Source organism: Motacilla alba, chromosome 4 (assembly GCF_015832195.1).
Source record: "Motacilla alba alba isolate MOTALB_02 chromosome 4, Motacilla_alba_V1.0_pri, whole genome shotgun sequence".
In the NCBI taxonomy this organism is placed as follows: Eukaryota; Metazoa; Chordata; class Aves; order Passeriformes; family Motacillidae; genus Motacilla; species Motacilla alba.
This window is the reverse complement of record NC_052019.1, coordinates 4,031,016-4,046,067: the sequence shown is the minus strand read 5'-3', so window position 1 is coordinate 4,046,067 and position 15,052 is coordinate 4,031,016.

Here is a 15,052-nt window from a genome sequence, read left to right as displayed (position 1 = left end):
TATACTTTCAACATCAAAACATTAAATAAGGGGAAGATAAATTGTCTTCCCCAAAATACAAAAAAGCTGAAAACAGAGCAATGGTGAGAGATTTGATCATTTCCTTCTACTCAGCACAAGGACAACTCTTGGATGCTTTGGAGTGGGGAAGGGTCACAAACTTGATTAAAGGATTGGAGCATCTGTCACATGAGAAAAAGCTGAGATCACTTGTGCTGCTCAGCCTGGAGAAGAGAAGGCTCAGGGGGATCTTCTCAACATGGATAAACACCTGAGGGAATAAGGAAAAGAGAGCCCAGCTCTTCATGGTGGTTACTGGATGGACAAGAGCCAATGGGTACTACTGGAAATACAGGAAATTCCCTTTAAACTTGAGAAAAATCTAATTTCATGTGAAGAGGATTGAATGCTGAAATAGGTTGCCCAGAGACATTTTAGGGTTCCCATTGCTTGCCTCTTCCAACCTCAATGATTCTGGGATTCTCAGCTTTACAATAAAGGCTGAACCTTCCAAAATATAGTGATGTAAATACCTAATTGTTTGTTTGGTCACACCTGATTAGGAGCTCATAAGCATATTGCATCCTAAGCTTGCTTCTAATATCCTTCACAGGGAATCCCAGTTGTGCCATCCCAGTTGACAAAACCCCTAAGTTTTAAGCAATTTTCCTGTGAAATCTTTCTTCTCCATCTGAAAAAAAAAACAAAAAACCAAAAAAACAAAAAAAACAAAACAAACAAACAAAAAAAAACCAAAAAACCAAAAAAACCCCAAAAACCACAGCCAAAGAAATATTATCTACAATACCAAATTTCTCTTAGTCCCCAGGCATTTACAGAGTTGCTTCTCTTTCTTATTCTCACTCCTTTCTCCAAGTGAAATTACTGGTGTTTGGGGCTTTTTTTCTCTTTTTAAGTCTATTATCCCAGAGGCACCACCACCATCATGGATGGGCTCGACCTTGGACAGCAGTGGGTCTGGAATTCACCCCTTGGAAATGGGGAAAGTTTCCAGGAGCCACCCCTGTATCATCCCTGCTCCCAAAGCCTGGCCACACAATCCCATGCGACCTATTTCTCACAGCTTCTGCAGCCTGTGACAAAGGAGGGCTGATCCTGTGATCTTCTACTTTTTGCCTTTTCTTTTCTTCTTTTCCCCCATCCTCTGCTTCTCTGCTGTGAAAGTAAAGCTGTTTTCACTGCAGAGCGTCATTTCTTGTGTGTACCTCGAATCTCACTCTCTTTTGCTCTTGGTCTCTCCCTTGATCAAACACAGCCTTCAGCCTGCATTTGTGCTTTCACAGTTTCTCCAGCTAGAGGCTTGAATTTGGGAGAGCTTGTTGGAGTTCAAAGCAATAGAACTACTCACTCTGAACTGAGGGGAAGTTACCCCCTTGCACTGACAGCTCTCCAGTTGTTTACCTCCATTTTTCCCTTGTGCTCTTGTGACCAGGCACATTGTCTCCTGCTCCATCTCTTTTCAAGCTGGCACATCCCAAAGGGTCCCAGAAAAAGATGTACTGTCTCAGTTCAACTTGGATTGCAGCTCTTCCCTCCTTTTTGGACCCAGTAGACTGGAGAGGGAGGCCCACAGCCCCATTGTGGCTTAGCACAAGGAAAAGGCCAGATTCCTTGTGTGTCGTCTTCAGGGTTGTCCTGGATTGCCAATAAATTGCATTCCATTTGCCATCTGTTTGGCAGTTGTCTTCTGCTAAGGGGGCAGTTTTCCTCATGTCTTCCACACCCAGTCCTCCCTCTGGGGAGACATCTGCTGATAACAGGCCATTTAATGTCCCTGCACGGCTGATAAGAACTACAGCATCCCCCTGGGAGATGCTCTGCCCAGGGGGAGGAGCCAAGCATTCCTACCTGGATATGATCTTGAGTTTCTGGAACACCAGCAGGGCTTTCTCCACTGGCTATCCAGAGGAACAGCTGCCTCTTCCACTGGATATTCAGAGGAAGACTACACCCTTCTAAAGGACCCTGCTCCAACAAAACCACAGCTGACTCTGCAGGAGGGCTGCAGCCACAATTCCAATTAGACTGCTGCCAACATTCTGACCCACAGGGGGTCAGGTTGTGTTCCAATTCTGTCAGTGTTGTTTTAGTTTACTGCATTGTTAATTTCATCCTTTTATTTTCTTCCCTAATAAAAGAACTGTTATTCCTGCTCCCATATTATTGCCTGAGAGCCCCTTAATTTAAAATTTATAGCAATTCAGAGGGAAGGGGTTTACATATTCCATTTCAGGGGAAGCTTCTGCCTTCCTTAGCAAACTCCCGTCTTTCAAAACCAAGACAAGGTTGTAGGTGCTGAGGGACAGGCCAGATGAACCTGCTGCTCAAATCTGCGTGGTGATCACCAAAAGGGACTTTGCAAAGCAAACATTAAGATTAATTAAATTACAAAGTTCCCAGACAATACACACTAAGGAAATTGCATCCATCCTTATGTTTGGGTGTGTCCAAGCTCCTTGTTTTGTTTGCTAACTAGCTCTCGATTAAAATAGTGCGCATATTATTACTGATGTCAGAAGGCAAAACATTTTAGAGCTTTTCAGCAGGGGAGGAGTCCTGAATGGTGTTTAAGGAGAGTAGAAAGCAGTGGTGTATATGACAGATGAATCCAGGAAGAGCTCTGTGTAATCAGATTTTAAGAGTTTCTGCTTCAGTACATAGCCATAAATGTCAGCTGAAAGTTAACTTTGTTTATCAAATGCATGTTAATAACTTAATTGAAAAACAAAGCACTCTATTGATTGCAAATGTAAATTGGCAATGCTGCGGTCTCTGCCTGCCAGTCAACGACAGCAGCACGAGTCAGGGAGGCAAAACCAGAAGAAGGGAGCTGATTACAGAAGGCATTGAAGGAAGACTTAAATTCTAGAGCATATTTTCATATTTCAGTATCAGCAGACTTCCTGCAGCAGCTGATAAAGATTCAATCCCTATAGCCTGTTTCAATTTAAAGCTTGGATGAGACACACACCGACATCCCCACTGCCCCACCACCACCTCCTTCAGGGAAGAGCAAGAAGCAGTGCAGGGTTACAGGGGACAGCCCCTCAGGGAGCACTGTCTGCACTGACAGCTGCTGGGTGGGATCAAGGACTCCAGGAACGTCTCACTCTTCTCCCCAGCTGTACTTTTACTGACAAGAACGGCATAAAACTTTCCAAAGAGTGGCCATATCCAGAGCAAATAGATGCAGGCAACTGACAACATTTCAAGAGAGTGAGCAAAATCTTCCTTTGGGAAGAGGGAGGGCAGATTTCATGTAAAGATGGACTTTTCTGTGCAGGATCAAAAGGTTTTGGCAAAATCCTTTTTAGTAAATGTGAACACCTGAATATTGCTTGATTTTTGATACTGATAAAAATTCATTTAGCATCAACAAAGGCTCACTCAGAGTCAACAAGCACTTAAAATCTTTGGTTTATCATTCACCTCTCCCTGCCTTTAAATTCCCAGCTATCAAACAGCACAACATTATTTTGTAATTTTTCTGTGAATGTCTTTCCATATTGTTTACAATAATAAGATTGAAATTCACTTGAACTCCTCATTACCAGAGTAGCCTGAGTAATTCTAAATTTGACCCCTATTATTATATTATTATGCAGAAAGGGTCATAAGTGTGATTTGATTGATGCTATTTGTTCCTGTACACAAATGAGAGTTTCCCTCTGAGCACAGCAGATACTGTCTGGAACAATATTTTTATGGAGATAAAGCATCTTTTAAATGAGTATTAAAGTAATTCATGAGGAGCTGAACTAGAAAATCCTGTGTTCCTCTGTATTGGAGTCCTACTGCTACATTTCCTCCATCTCCTACTGCTTTCCCTCATCATCTGTTCCTAAAATCTTTTCCCTGTTGCAATAAGCAGTACAGGCAAAGCCACTGTGATGCTCTAGCTGCCTTGTCATGGATCTGGACTGTTCCCTGGGGAGCTGTGCCTGGTTTAAAGCTCCCATACATCAGTCAGGATGTGCTGCTGGAAACACTGGCTGGCCAACCAAAACAGGTTGAGCTTATTTGGTTTTCTTTGGTTGAAGCACTGTTTTGTGTTGTTTGCCTGTTCAGAATTCTCACAGAAAATTTTGACCCATGTCTCTCTCCATTTGCCACTTTTGCCACTTGACAAATGGAACAACAACACTCAGGAGATTCAAAAAGCATAAAGAGGAAATGAAGCATGAGGTACATAAAAAACTTGGTGTGATCAGCCTCACTTACAAACAAAATTATTCTGCCCCCCTCTTCTTCAAATCTGTTTAAGGTTTATTTCCAACTCCATCAAAACTGCTAGGAGTCAGGCAAACATATACTAATCTGATAATAAGTAATTTATATAAACATAGAATCTGCTGATTTCAGACAGATGGGTAAGGTGAAGTCACATCAAATTTCTAATACTAGGGGGGGAAAGGCACATCAAGAAAATGGTTTTGTTAGATATACAATAAAAATGCTGTAAAATCTCATAAGTCTTAAAATGTCAAGTGACAAATTATTTTATAAATTACTATTTAAGTCAAGTAGTAGTTGACTTGATTTTTTGAAGAAACTATAATTGAAGTACTTTGAATTTTTTTGCTGCCTATATAAAATAAAATAATTGCATAATTAGCACATAATTACTTTCAGGAGTGACTAATTTTGGATTCTACTAAGTATGCATTAATAGCTATCCTGGCAACCGCAAAACAAAAAGTCAGAAAGTGAAAACCTTCCCCTGTCAAGGTCAGCATTTGCATTATAAGAGCATCCAAATAGTGTTAAATCAATGGATAGTCCAATATGCAAAGGCTGCAGGGCTCAGGGCAGTGGAATGGAAGGACAGCCAAGGCATTGCTGGCAGAATTCAAACTGACCTCAGAGGTCTGGTTTTGCATCCAGTGAAGACAAATATTTCCAATGGCTTCACTGGTGTAGGATTAGGTCCATTGATGAGTTATCAATTGGCTGGTGCTCATTAGCTCTGCAAAGTCCACTTTGAAACCTCTTCTCCCTCCTCTGTCATACCTAATTACTCCTATTGTTCAGTCTGAGTTATAGACTCATGTCAAACAAGTGTGAATAAAACAATTATTTTATTTCATCATCCAGTGCTCCATTCACCGAGTTACTCTTTGTGAATTTTTGTGTTGTTAAAATGTTTGTGATAATTTTTTTTAAAGAAAAAATACCAAACAACCCACACATGAAACAACTTAATTTACTAACCATTTTTGTCTCATAGGACATCAGGAAATTTAATGTATTCCTACAGCCAACTAAATGTATTAACACTGCATACATTGCTGACAAGCCTTTCTTCAACAGGAGGTCAAACCCCATTTGATCTTTGAAACCTCTTCATACTTTTTTTGATCCAGTTTTGATATCAACATTTCTCATGATCCTGAAATCACCCAAGACAGCTGAGGTGCTGATAATATCAAACATCCCAGTTTAGTCACCTCTTATTTCTATCTCAGAAAAAAACCCTGCCAAATTTCTGCCTATTTTTTGTCCGTTTAATGGCGCCATACATTAATGGTGTCCTTTTGCATTTAAGCACATTTTAAATAAACCAATCTGTGTTTATTTATCTGAAATCTTAGAAGGTCTGGTTGTAGATTTTCAGCCTGACCCTGCTCACATTAACACCAGTCTTGCAGGGCCTTCAGGCAGCTGTTTTCATGTCTGTCATTCCTACATTTTCTGCTCTGCATCCCACCCATATTTCAGGGATCTCAAAGGGATAATTAGCTGTATTGGTCAGTCTTAGACACAGGTGGCCCACAAGTCACATAAATGGCTGTGGAATAATCTAAGCATCCCATAAATCCTTAAAAATAGGTAACTGCTGGAAAAGCTGTCTGTCTTTGGACGGGAAAATGGAAGGAACCAATGAGAGAAAAGCCTTTTTGCAATTCTTTCATGGAGTGTGACCTTCAATGTACCCAGACTGTGTGAGGGAAGGCAACTCCTGCCAACCAGATTAAATTGTCAGAGTGAATGAATTTAAAGCCGAGGTTTTAACTTTCTACCTATTTACATATCACATGGAGTTTAACGATTAGCAAATTAGACACAAATCATGTGCAAATCAATGCAAATTACTGGTTCACACACACAACGTAAACTTCATTTTTCATGTTGGGATGTAGCCAGTGCCTGGTTAACAAGCATATGGATTTCTGATCTGGGGTAAATGAGCTACTCCCCCCTCCTCCCCTCTCATTCCTCCACTTGGCACAAACCCACCACATTTCTCATTCAATCCACATAATTCACTCAATACTCTCCTCATGTCAGGCTTCGTGTAGGCAGGTAATAACTTCTAGAGTCATTAAATTAGGCTGTGTGCTTTCTCTAATTTGTGCTCCTTGGTTGGAGTTTTGTGGTCACTTACACTAATTAGAAATGCTCAGTTTATTAACAGAAGATACATGCTTTGGAAAGCTCCTGGAGATTTCTGAGATGTTTATAGATCCCTGCAACTTTTGTTGTCTTGACTTTTGAACTGTGTCATATGTAACTATTCTGAACTGAGCGGATGAAAGCCCTTTGATCTCATCCTATTAATTAAAACCCATCGCATTCGCTGCTTCTCCAATGCCTCTTCTTATTTCAGAGGGAATCTCCCTTTCCCTAGGAGAGATTGCACACAACTAGAATCACAGAATCAGACAACAGTCATGACCTGAAGCAGCCTCTGGAGGTCTGCTCTGCAAACTTCTGCTCAAAGCAGGAGCAGCCTCAAAGATAAATCAGATTTCATAGAGTCACAGAACCACAGAATGGATTGGGTGGGAAGAGATCTTATAAATCATGTCATTCCAGCCCCTGCCATGGGCAGGGACACCTCCCACTATCCCAGGTTTCTCCAAGCCCTGTCCATCTTGGCCTTGAACATTTCTGGGGATGGGGCAGCCACAGCTTCTCTGCGCAACTAGTGCCAGTGCCTCAGCACCTTCATTATGAAATATTTTTTCCTAATATCTCATTTAAACCTATTCTCCTCCAGTCTAAAGCCATTTCTCTTGGTCCTGTCTCTTTCTTGGGCAATTCTCAAGTCTGAAAAATCTTCAGGGTCTGTGATTCTGCTCCCAACCTGCTGAGCCTCTGTTCCTGTGCTGAAGGGAAAATAAATTTCCAAAAATCCAGCATGAGTTTCCACTGCTGAAACATGTGGCCTTTGCCTCTTGACCTTTCCTTTTGCAGCCCCAAAACTCTCCTCTGTCTTCTCTCCGTGTCGCCGCAGGCAGTGAAAGTAAGGTTGCTCTAATTCCCCTTGCAACTTCTCTCATTCCTGTGCTCCTGCCTCCAGCCCTCTCTGCTGTACTCACACCAATTTCTCATTTTTTGGGGGGCTCAAAAAGATTTTCTGCAGACTCCTCAGTAGCAGTTAAAATAGCCAACTAGCTTTGGTGTGCTGCTGCTAATTAGCTGTGAATTTTGAATAATGAACTTTTTATGCAATTAACAGCCACAATTTTTCCCTCCTCTCAGAATTTCTGTGTAGCAGAGACCTTCTTTAAGGCCAGGTGAAGAAAAGAACGCCTGAAAGACTCTGTTTATCACCTTCAAACTGATTTTGGGCTGTTGGAGACGAGGAAGATCAAAACACACAAATCAAGGGAATGTGCCCACTGGCAACATATAATCCTCAAAACTCCAGTGTTCCTCACAGAAAATCCCACACAATGTGTATGTACAGCAAAAGTTGAACTAAAAACATTGCTGAAGTCACAGCATCCATTTAAACTGCCTCAGGCAGGAACATCTAGCTGGGAATGAGTGATTTTAGTTCCTATCAGATGTGAATAACATAAACAATCAAAGAAATATGTCTTCTCTGACATGACCCTTAATCACTGCAAAAAAAAGAGAGAGACAGTGACCTTGATTAACATTGTGCTGCTGAATATGATATGAGAGATCCCATTGATCATGGATTCCAGCAGCTGGGGACATACAGAGCCTCTGTTTTCATCCCTTCATTTAGCACCTACAGAATTTAAGGTATGATCAAAATAGAGGAGAACATTATACAGGCTGCATCTGTAATCTTCTGCTCCCTGCTGAATACAAAGCTCTTACGTCTTTGTATGAAATAAGAAAGAAATACTTGTATAACCTGGGCTCAAGAGGAATTGCCAGTTAAGTTTCCATTTTAATGTGTGTGCAGGAGGACAGAGTTAAAATTCTGCAGGCAGCTGCAGGCAATATGTTGTTGACCATTATTTATGTAGCTTCTGCAGCATAAATAAGTTAAATGTGTTATTTTTATTATTACTATTTATTTTGGAGGATTTGGACCTTAAGAGTCACCTTTTAATCAGAAAGGTGCTTTGTTCTGTAGCAGTGCAGTCATCTCTACAACATATTAAATTAGATAATTTTTTTCTTTTTTAAAATGTTAAAAGTAACATCTTTCCCATGAATATTTATTTTATTTTTTTAAGCTTGCTCATTTCACAGTTCATCCTTCTCCCATCTAAGCTGCTCTTTCCTTCACTCCTTGCCTTGCTGCCCAAAGAAATTAATTCTGCTATGCCCATGGTTTTGCATGTATAAAACATCAGATACCAGCATTTTCTGACCTTCTGCTTCTTTCAGAATTCTGTTCATTATTCTCTGGCTTCAAACAACCAGGTATTATTAATATTTTTTAGACTTCACAACCATCCATCTGATGTTTCAAATGTTTTAAGAGGCTTAGTCAACAAACATCCAGCAAGATGAAATGTGCAGAAAGCAGCTACAGTCTGAATCCTGGGCAAAAAATGTCTACAAATAATTACAGACCTCTCTCATGAGCCCCAGACACATCCAAACAGACTGAGGTTACAGTTCTATGCTGAATCAGTATCACTGCTGACATTTACAGCCCCAAAAGTTAAGAGCTCTGGAAAGGATGTGTGGCTGTAGCTGATTGCAAACTGCTGGGAATTATCTCAGCAATGTCATGACTCCCAAATTGTGCTCGGAATTTGCTTCACAGGAAGTTATTTACCAGGTTAAGGGCCCAGGTTCAGGTTGTCCTGTGGATGTACCTGTATTCTCCAGGTCCTGAGGATAGCGAAGAGGGGGCAGATAATGTTTAATTGTTTAACAGTAATTAGGAAATCTTTTATGGTGCATCGGGAAGCGAACAGGGAGCTCCTCAACGCTTTGGGTACATGAGTTGCTTTTGAAAGCCTGCCCTCCTACAGACATCCACTTCTGAAAACACCTCAGTGCTTTGGGTTTAGGAATTAACCTACATGGGCACTGCAGTGACAGAATTACTTCCTCAGCCAGGAGACTTCATTTACAGCCCTGCACTTGAGATTTTTGCCCCTGTTGCAGTATATCACAGAAACTCATTAAATGAGGTGGCTGTGAACCACTTGCTTTGTATCTAAAAATAAGTTCAGTGCCTTATTTCCACCATGGGATCAATCCAAGAGGGAGATGCTTTTCTTAAGGAATCCAAATGCACCATCATGAACACTCCATCTTTTTGCCTCAGAAACCATATGGATTCACAGAGCAAGTGAAAAGGTTGTGAGGTTTTTTTTCTCCCCTCGTCTTTCCTTTCCCTTTAGTTCTTAAGTCTGGGCATTGTAAAGGAGGGTTGAGCACTAAAGTGCACCCACAAAGCGCTTAGAGCAGTACCAGGTCTGTCTGCAATGTCCCTATTGAATCAAAATAAGCTGACATAAGCTGGATGATAGGATGGCTGGTTTTGTGCTCTCAGAGCTTTTAAACCTCTGTTAAGCTCGAGTGGTGATCAGACCGAAATTTAACAAAATAAAGCCAAGAAGCCTGCCCGAAACAACTCTCTCTAGCTTTGGATGAATGCTCTTTATCACTGGCAAACTTAAGCCTTTCTTCTAGGTGTTCACTCTGTGCACTTTATCTGTTCCCCGGATTGCTCCATTGTGAAGACCAGCACAAGTGTGATACTGCTCTGAGCCACAGTTCCCTTGGGAGGATCTATCAGGCAAAGCTGCTGAATTCTCAGCTTCTGCAGAAAATTCATTCCAAATATATATCCTATATAAAACACATTTGATTTTTTTTTTTTTAAATACACCTCCATCTCCCCAAGTAAATGCAGCTTCTGTTGTAGCTCTGATGTAGAGCCTTGGATCTGAAGCAGGGACAATCACGATCAGATTTACCAGGACATGGTGACTCTGAGTGGGGCTTCTATTCCAAATTTGCTGCTTTTCCTTCACAGCTGTTTTTTTTTTTTTTTTTTTTTTAATCTTTTCCACAGGCATCACCTCCAGACAGCTTTTGAGCCATGCAGTTATCTGTGCAGGATGTTTGAATTCTATCTTTTCCTTGGTATGCATGGCATTCTTTAACAGCCTGACATCAACAGGATGTGTGAGCACAAACATTCTTTCTCTTAGACCCCAAGACTCCAGCATGGGTCTTTCATTGCCATTGCAGGCATAGAAATTTGTTTTTTCAAATTTCCTATCTTTCCTCAGAATAGAGGAACAGGAGGGGAGTGATTGTGTCTCAGCAAACATGGAGACAAAATAAAACTGAGGAGGTAGTATTAGAATCAGATAATAATTTAGGTTGGAAAAGACATTTAACATTGAGTTCAACAGTTAACCTAATGCTGCCAAGGCTACCACTAACTGGTTAAGTGCCAGAACAGAGGTCCAAAGAAGTGGTTTAAACCTTCATACTTGGAAATTTTCAACATTCAACTGGACATAGTCCTGACTAACATGCTCTGACTTTGAGAGTAATCCTTTTTTTGCACAGGAGCCTTCACTACAGACCTTATGTATTCCCTCACAACCTAATTTTTGTATGATCGCAGTACATAGACCATAAAAAATTGTGAACCAAAGGTGTTATTAAATATGTGCAAATTCAATCCACAAACAGAGTCAACAGCTTCTTTAGACTTGTAGTTAACCCTGTAGACCATTTTTCCTCACTGGCCTCAGCAGAGGTGGACTGAGATACAGGACAGTGTCTGCAGGTGGTAGTGTTTGGTTGTGCTGATATTTAGCAGAAAAAAGGAGCTGATGGCTTTGATTTAGGGTTTGTGATTTTACATAATTGACAAGCCAGGCAGAGTCTGTGGATGGGTGTTTTCTATCACAGTCAAATCAAAACAAATAATATGGTTAAGGCACCATACAAACTGTTTGAGATATTGTCATATCATTACACGGCTTCTATTTCTGACAAACATTACTTACATTTCAAAGCACTTTTTCCCCCCAGCTTTCCATATGTCAGCTGCTATCAAAATACACTATTTAGAGTTAAGTGGAAAGAAAATTAAAATTATTATTTTTTTCTAGTTTCTGATCTTCAAGTGCTCAAAGAAAATCCCAGACACTGCAATGTGTATTAAATGTCCAGCTTTATCCATAACTCTAGGACCACTCTACTGCCTGCAAAGATTGTCCAAGTACTAGAGGATTCCAGCCTCAGCCTTGCAGCAAATAACAAACCTGTACCTTTCCCAGGCATTGTTTCAGTCATTCAAAGCTCATCTAAAATAGAGAGCTCAAGACTGGGATAAAGATTCTCCCATTTCATATAAATGCTAAATATGACTGTCTCTTTGGAGGGATACCAAGCTGTTCTGTAGTGTCAATATGTGGTGCTAAAAAGCTAAAAATAAGAAATCAGAAGAAACAAAACAGACTCTTACACAAAGCGGCACTGTGGGAAAATTTGTCACAGAAGCAATCTTCTGGGTGACTATTGAGGCCCTATGTCTGAAATACCTAATTAAGTTCAGAAGGTACAACCACAGAATGGTTTGGGTGGAAAGGACCTAAAAGCCCATCCAGTTCCAACCCCCTGCCATGGGCAGGGACCCCTTCCACTGTCCCAGGGTTCTCCAAGCCCCATCCAACCTGGCCTTGGGCACTTCCAGGGATGCAGGGGCAGCCGCAGCTTCTCTGGGCATCCTGTGCCAGGGCTTCACCACCCTCATAGGGAACAATTTTTTCCTAATATCCAGTCTAAACCTCCTCTCAGTTTGAATCCATTCCCCCTTGTCCAATCACTACATGCCTTCTGAGCAGTGTCTCTCCATTTTTATTGAACTCTTCAGGCATTGGAAAGCTGCAGTGAGGCCATACCAGAGCCTTTTCTTCTCCAGGCTGAGCAACCCCACCTCTCCCAGCCTTTCCTCCCAGCAGAGCTGCTCCATCCCTCTGATCATCCTGATGCCTCCTTTGGACTCTCTCCAGCAGCTCCAGGTCCCTCCTGTGCTGGGTCCAAGGGCTGGAGCAGTTCTGCAGGTGGGGTCTCACCTGAGCAGGGCAGAGAGGCAGAATCCCCCCTTTCCTGCTGGGGGACCAGCCCAGGACATGAAGGATTTCAGAGATGGGTCATGTCCAGCTCTCACCCACCAGCACGTCTGAGTCTGTCACCATGGTATTTTTATGAAAATCCTTTGCTAGGATTTTTCTCTTATTCAGCTGAGAAGCCTCAGAAAGGAAATGTAAACAATAACTATCTGATGGCTGTGGAATGTGGTCTGGAGGTTCTTTACCAACAGGTGCATCTTTGATTGGTCTCACATGAAGTGTTTCTACTTAATAACCAACCAGGGTCCAGCTGTGTCGACTCTCTGAGAGTCACGGGTTTTTGTTTTTCATTCTTTTCTATTCCTTTCCAGCCTTCTGATGAATCCTTTCTCTCTATTCTTTTAGTATAGTTTTAATATAGGATTTATAATATAATATATATCATAATATAATAAATCAGCCTTCTGAAAAATGGAGTCCAGATTCTCAACTCTTCCCTCGTCCTGGGACCCCTCAAACACAGTCACACAAGTCCATCTCCCAGGGCTGCTCCACCTGCTCACCCCCTACCCTGGATGGTACAGATGACTGGTCTGAGAAGTGACATGAGCACATCATCACATACAGTCTTTAAAGTTTCCTCTGAACTGCTCCTAAATGGCTGCTTAAAGCCAATTTCAGGTCATAAGGAAAAGGCATCCATCCAGTGTGCTTCCATTTCATCTAAAACCAAGTTCCAGGGAACATGAGCAAACATAAAAAGGAGAAAGTGCTGAAAGCATTGCAATATTAAAGAAAAAAAAAAAAAGCCACGAACCTTTTTTGCATTAGCTGAAAGGATTTTTTAAAGGCATTCTCTTGACCTATTATGGAAAATGGTTTCTGCCAGTTCAGGTAAGGGTAGTACAGTAGTGGGCACAGTGCTAGGAAAGAGAAATCACTCAGATTAATTAGCAATATAAATGCAGATTTCAACAGGTGAGTGACAAGCAATTGCTGAAGCTGGATGTACTTTCAGTCTTAAATTCAGATAGTGATGTGAGACTACGAGACAGCTATAGCATGTTAATGTAAAAAGCTACTCAAAAAGTTAAGATGAAGGTTAAAGCCTGCTTTGAGCATGTACACTTCAGTTCCAAATTTATTGATGGATGTGAATAGAAGAACAGTTTACTCATACAATGGTTTTACAGACCCTGATCTCGTGTAGGGAAAGGCATTAGTGCCAGCCTCATGCTAATAGATTGCTGGGAAACAAGAGCAAAGCAAAAGATGATCTGCGTTGCTGAGAGACTTAGAGGTTGGTACCAGTGGGAAATTTACTTCAGACAGGTTTACACCATGCAGTAAATAAAGCACTGAGTTTGCAAGATTGTGTGTATGCTAGCTCACTAGGAAAGTTTGGCCAACAAATCAGTTGTAACCTTGAGTTTGTCACCAGCCTCCCATCTATTATCCTATTCTTCCCCCTCTGCAGTAGCACTTATATTACATATTATGTCTCCTACTTTCTACAAGAGATAACCCAGATCTCTCCAGTTTTCTTCAGAGGCAACATTTCTTGATTTTTTATCACACTTCCTGCTTCCTTCTTCAGTTGATCCATATTAGAGTTGATTATTTATACCTAAATGTAGAATTTTGAAGCTAAGTATGTAATTTTTCCCCCTTGCTCCTTTTTTCTTAAGACTTTGGAACAATTAAATCCAGGTTTAACTGAACTGATTCAATCAGTCTTTGTTTTGAACAAATTATCAGGGTGCCTATATTAATGGTGTATGTTTATTTACATGAGTAATTACTGAAGTCTCAGCACAAAATGCTGTCTGGCCTTGTACTTTCTGTGGTCTAAAATACCTGTTTTGTTTTTTTTTTTAAATGACTTTTCCTCTCCAAAAATGTGACATGATCTGTGTAGGCTTTATATTTACCCTTATCCTATTGCACTGATCCAGCCAAATGGAGGTGTCTGAGTGGCCTCAGATCAGAAACAAAATCCAGGCAGAAAAAGGCTGTTAATTCACTGGGCTTTTCTTAGATCTCCAGATTTTCAATACAGTTACAGCTGACCTTGAAACTTTGGATTTGTGGCTGAGGAGATAATGGCAGAAGTGCTGATAGACTAACTAGTGTTTTGGGATATGAATCTGGAGTTTACTCCCACTAGCAGTATATCATTCTGCAGCTGAGATATTACTTATCCTGCTACTCCTACCCCTGTCAGCTCTAGGAGTTATCTCCCTCCATATCATTAAGGGAGAAAAACCCTGTAGAATGGCATGAAACAATTTACACTTTGGAGCAAGGGAAAAAAATATATAAAAGGATAACACAATTTGTGTGCAAGCCATAAACTGTGTGGCAGTGAGGAAGGATGAGTCTCAAACAGAGGGAAAACAAAATACAGTTACTTTATTACTACAAGAGATTAAATAAATCCTAAAATATTTCAATAGGGTATATGTGTGTGTGTGAAATCCCACACAAACACACCCAAGTCCTTGGATACCTTTTTTAAAATTTCAAAGTATTTTAAGAATACTGATTGCCTCACACATTTTCTCAAATAAAGGGTAAAAATAATACTTTAGGTTTTACTGTATGAAAACAGGTGATTTTAGTGGCAGCTGGTGTGTTTAAGATCTTTAGAAAATTCACCACTAATCCTTACAAAAATCTACATTGTGCCTGCATTGAATCCCAGTGATCTGTGTTTTGTGGAAGTAAAGGGAAGATTTATTCAAATGATGCTATAGAATTGAAAGAAT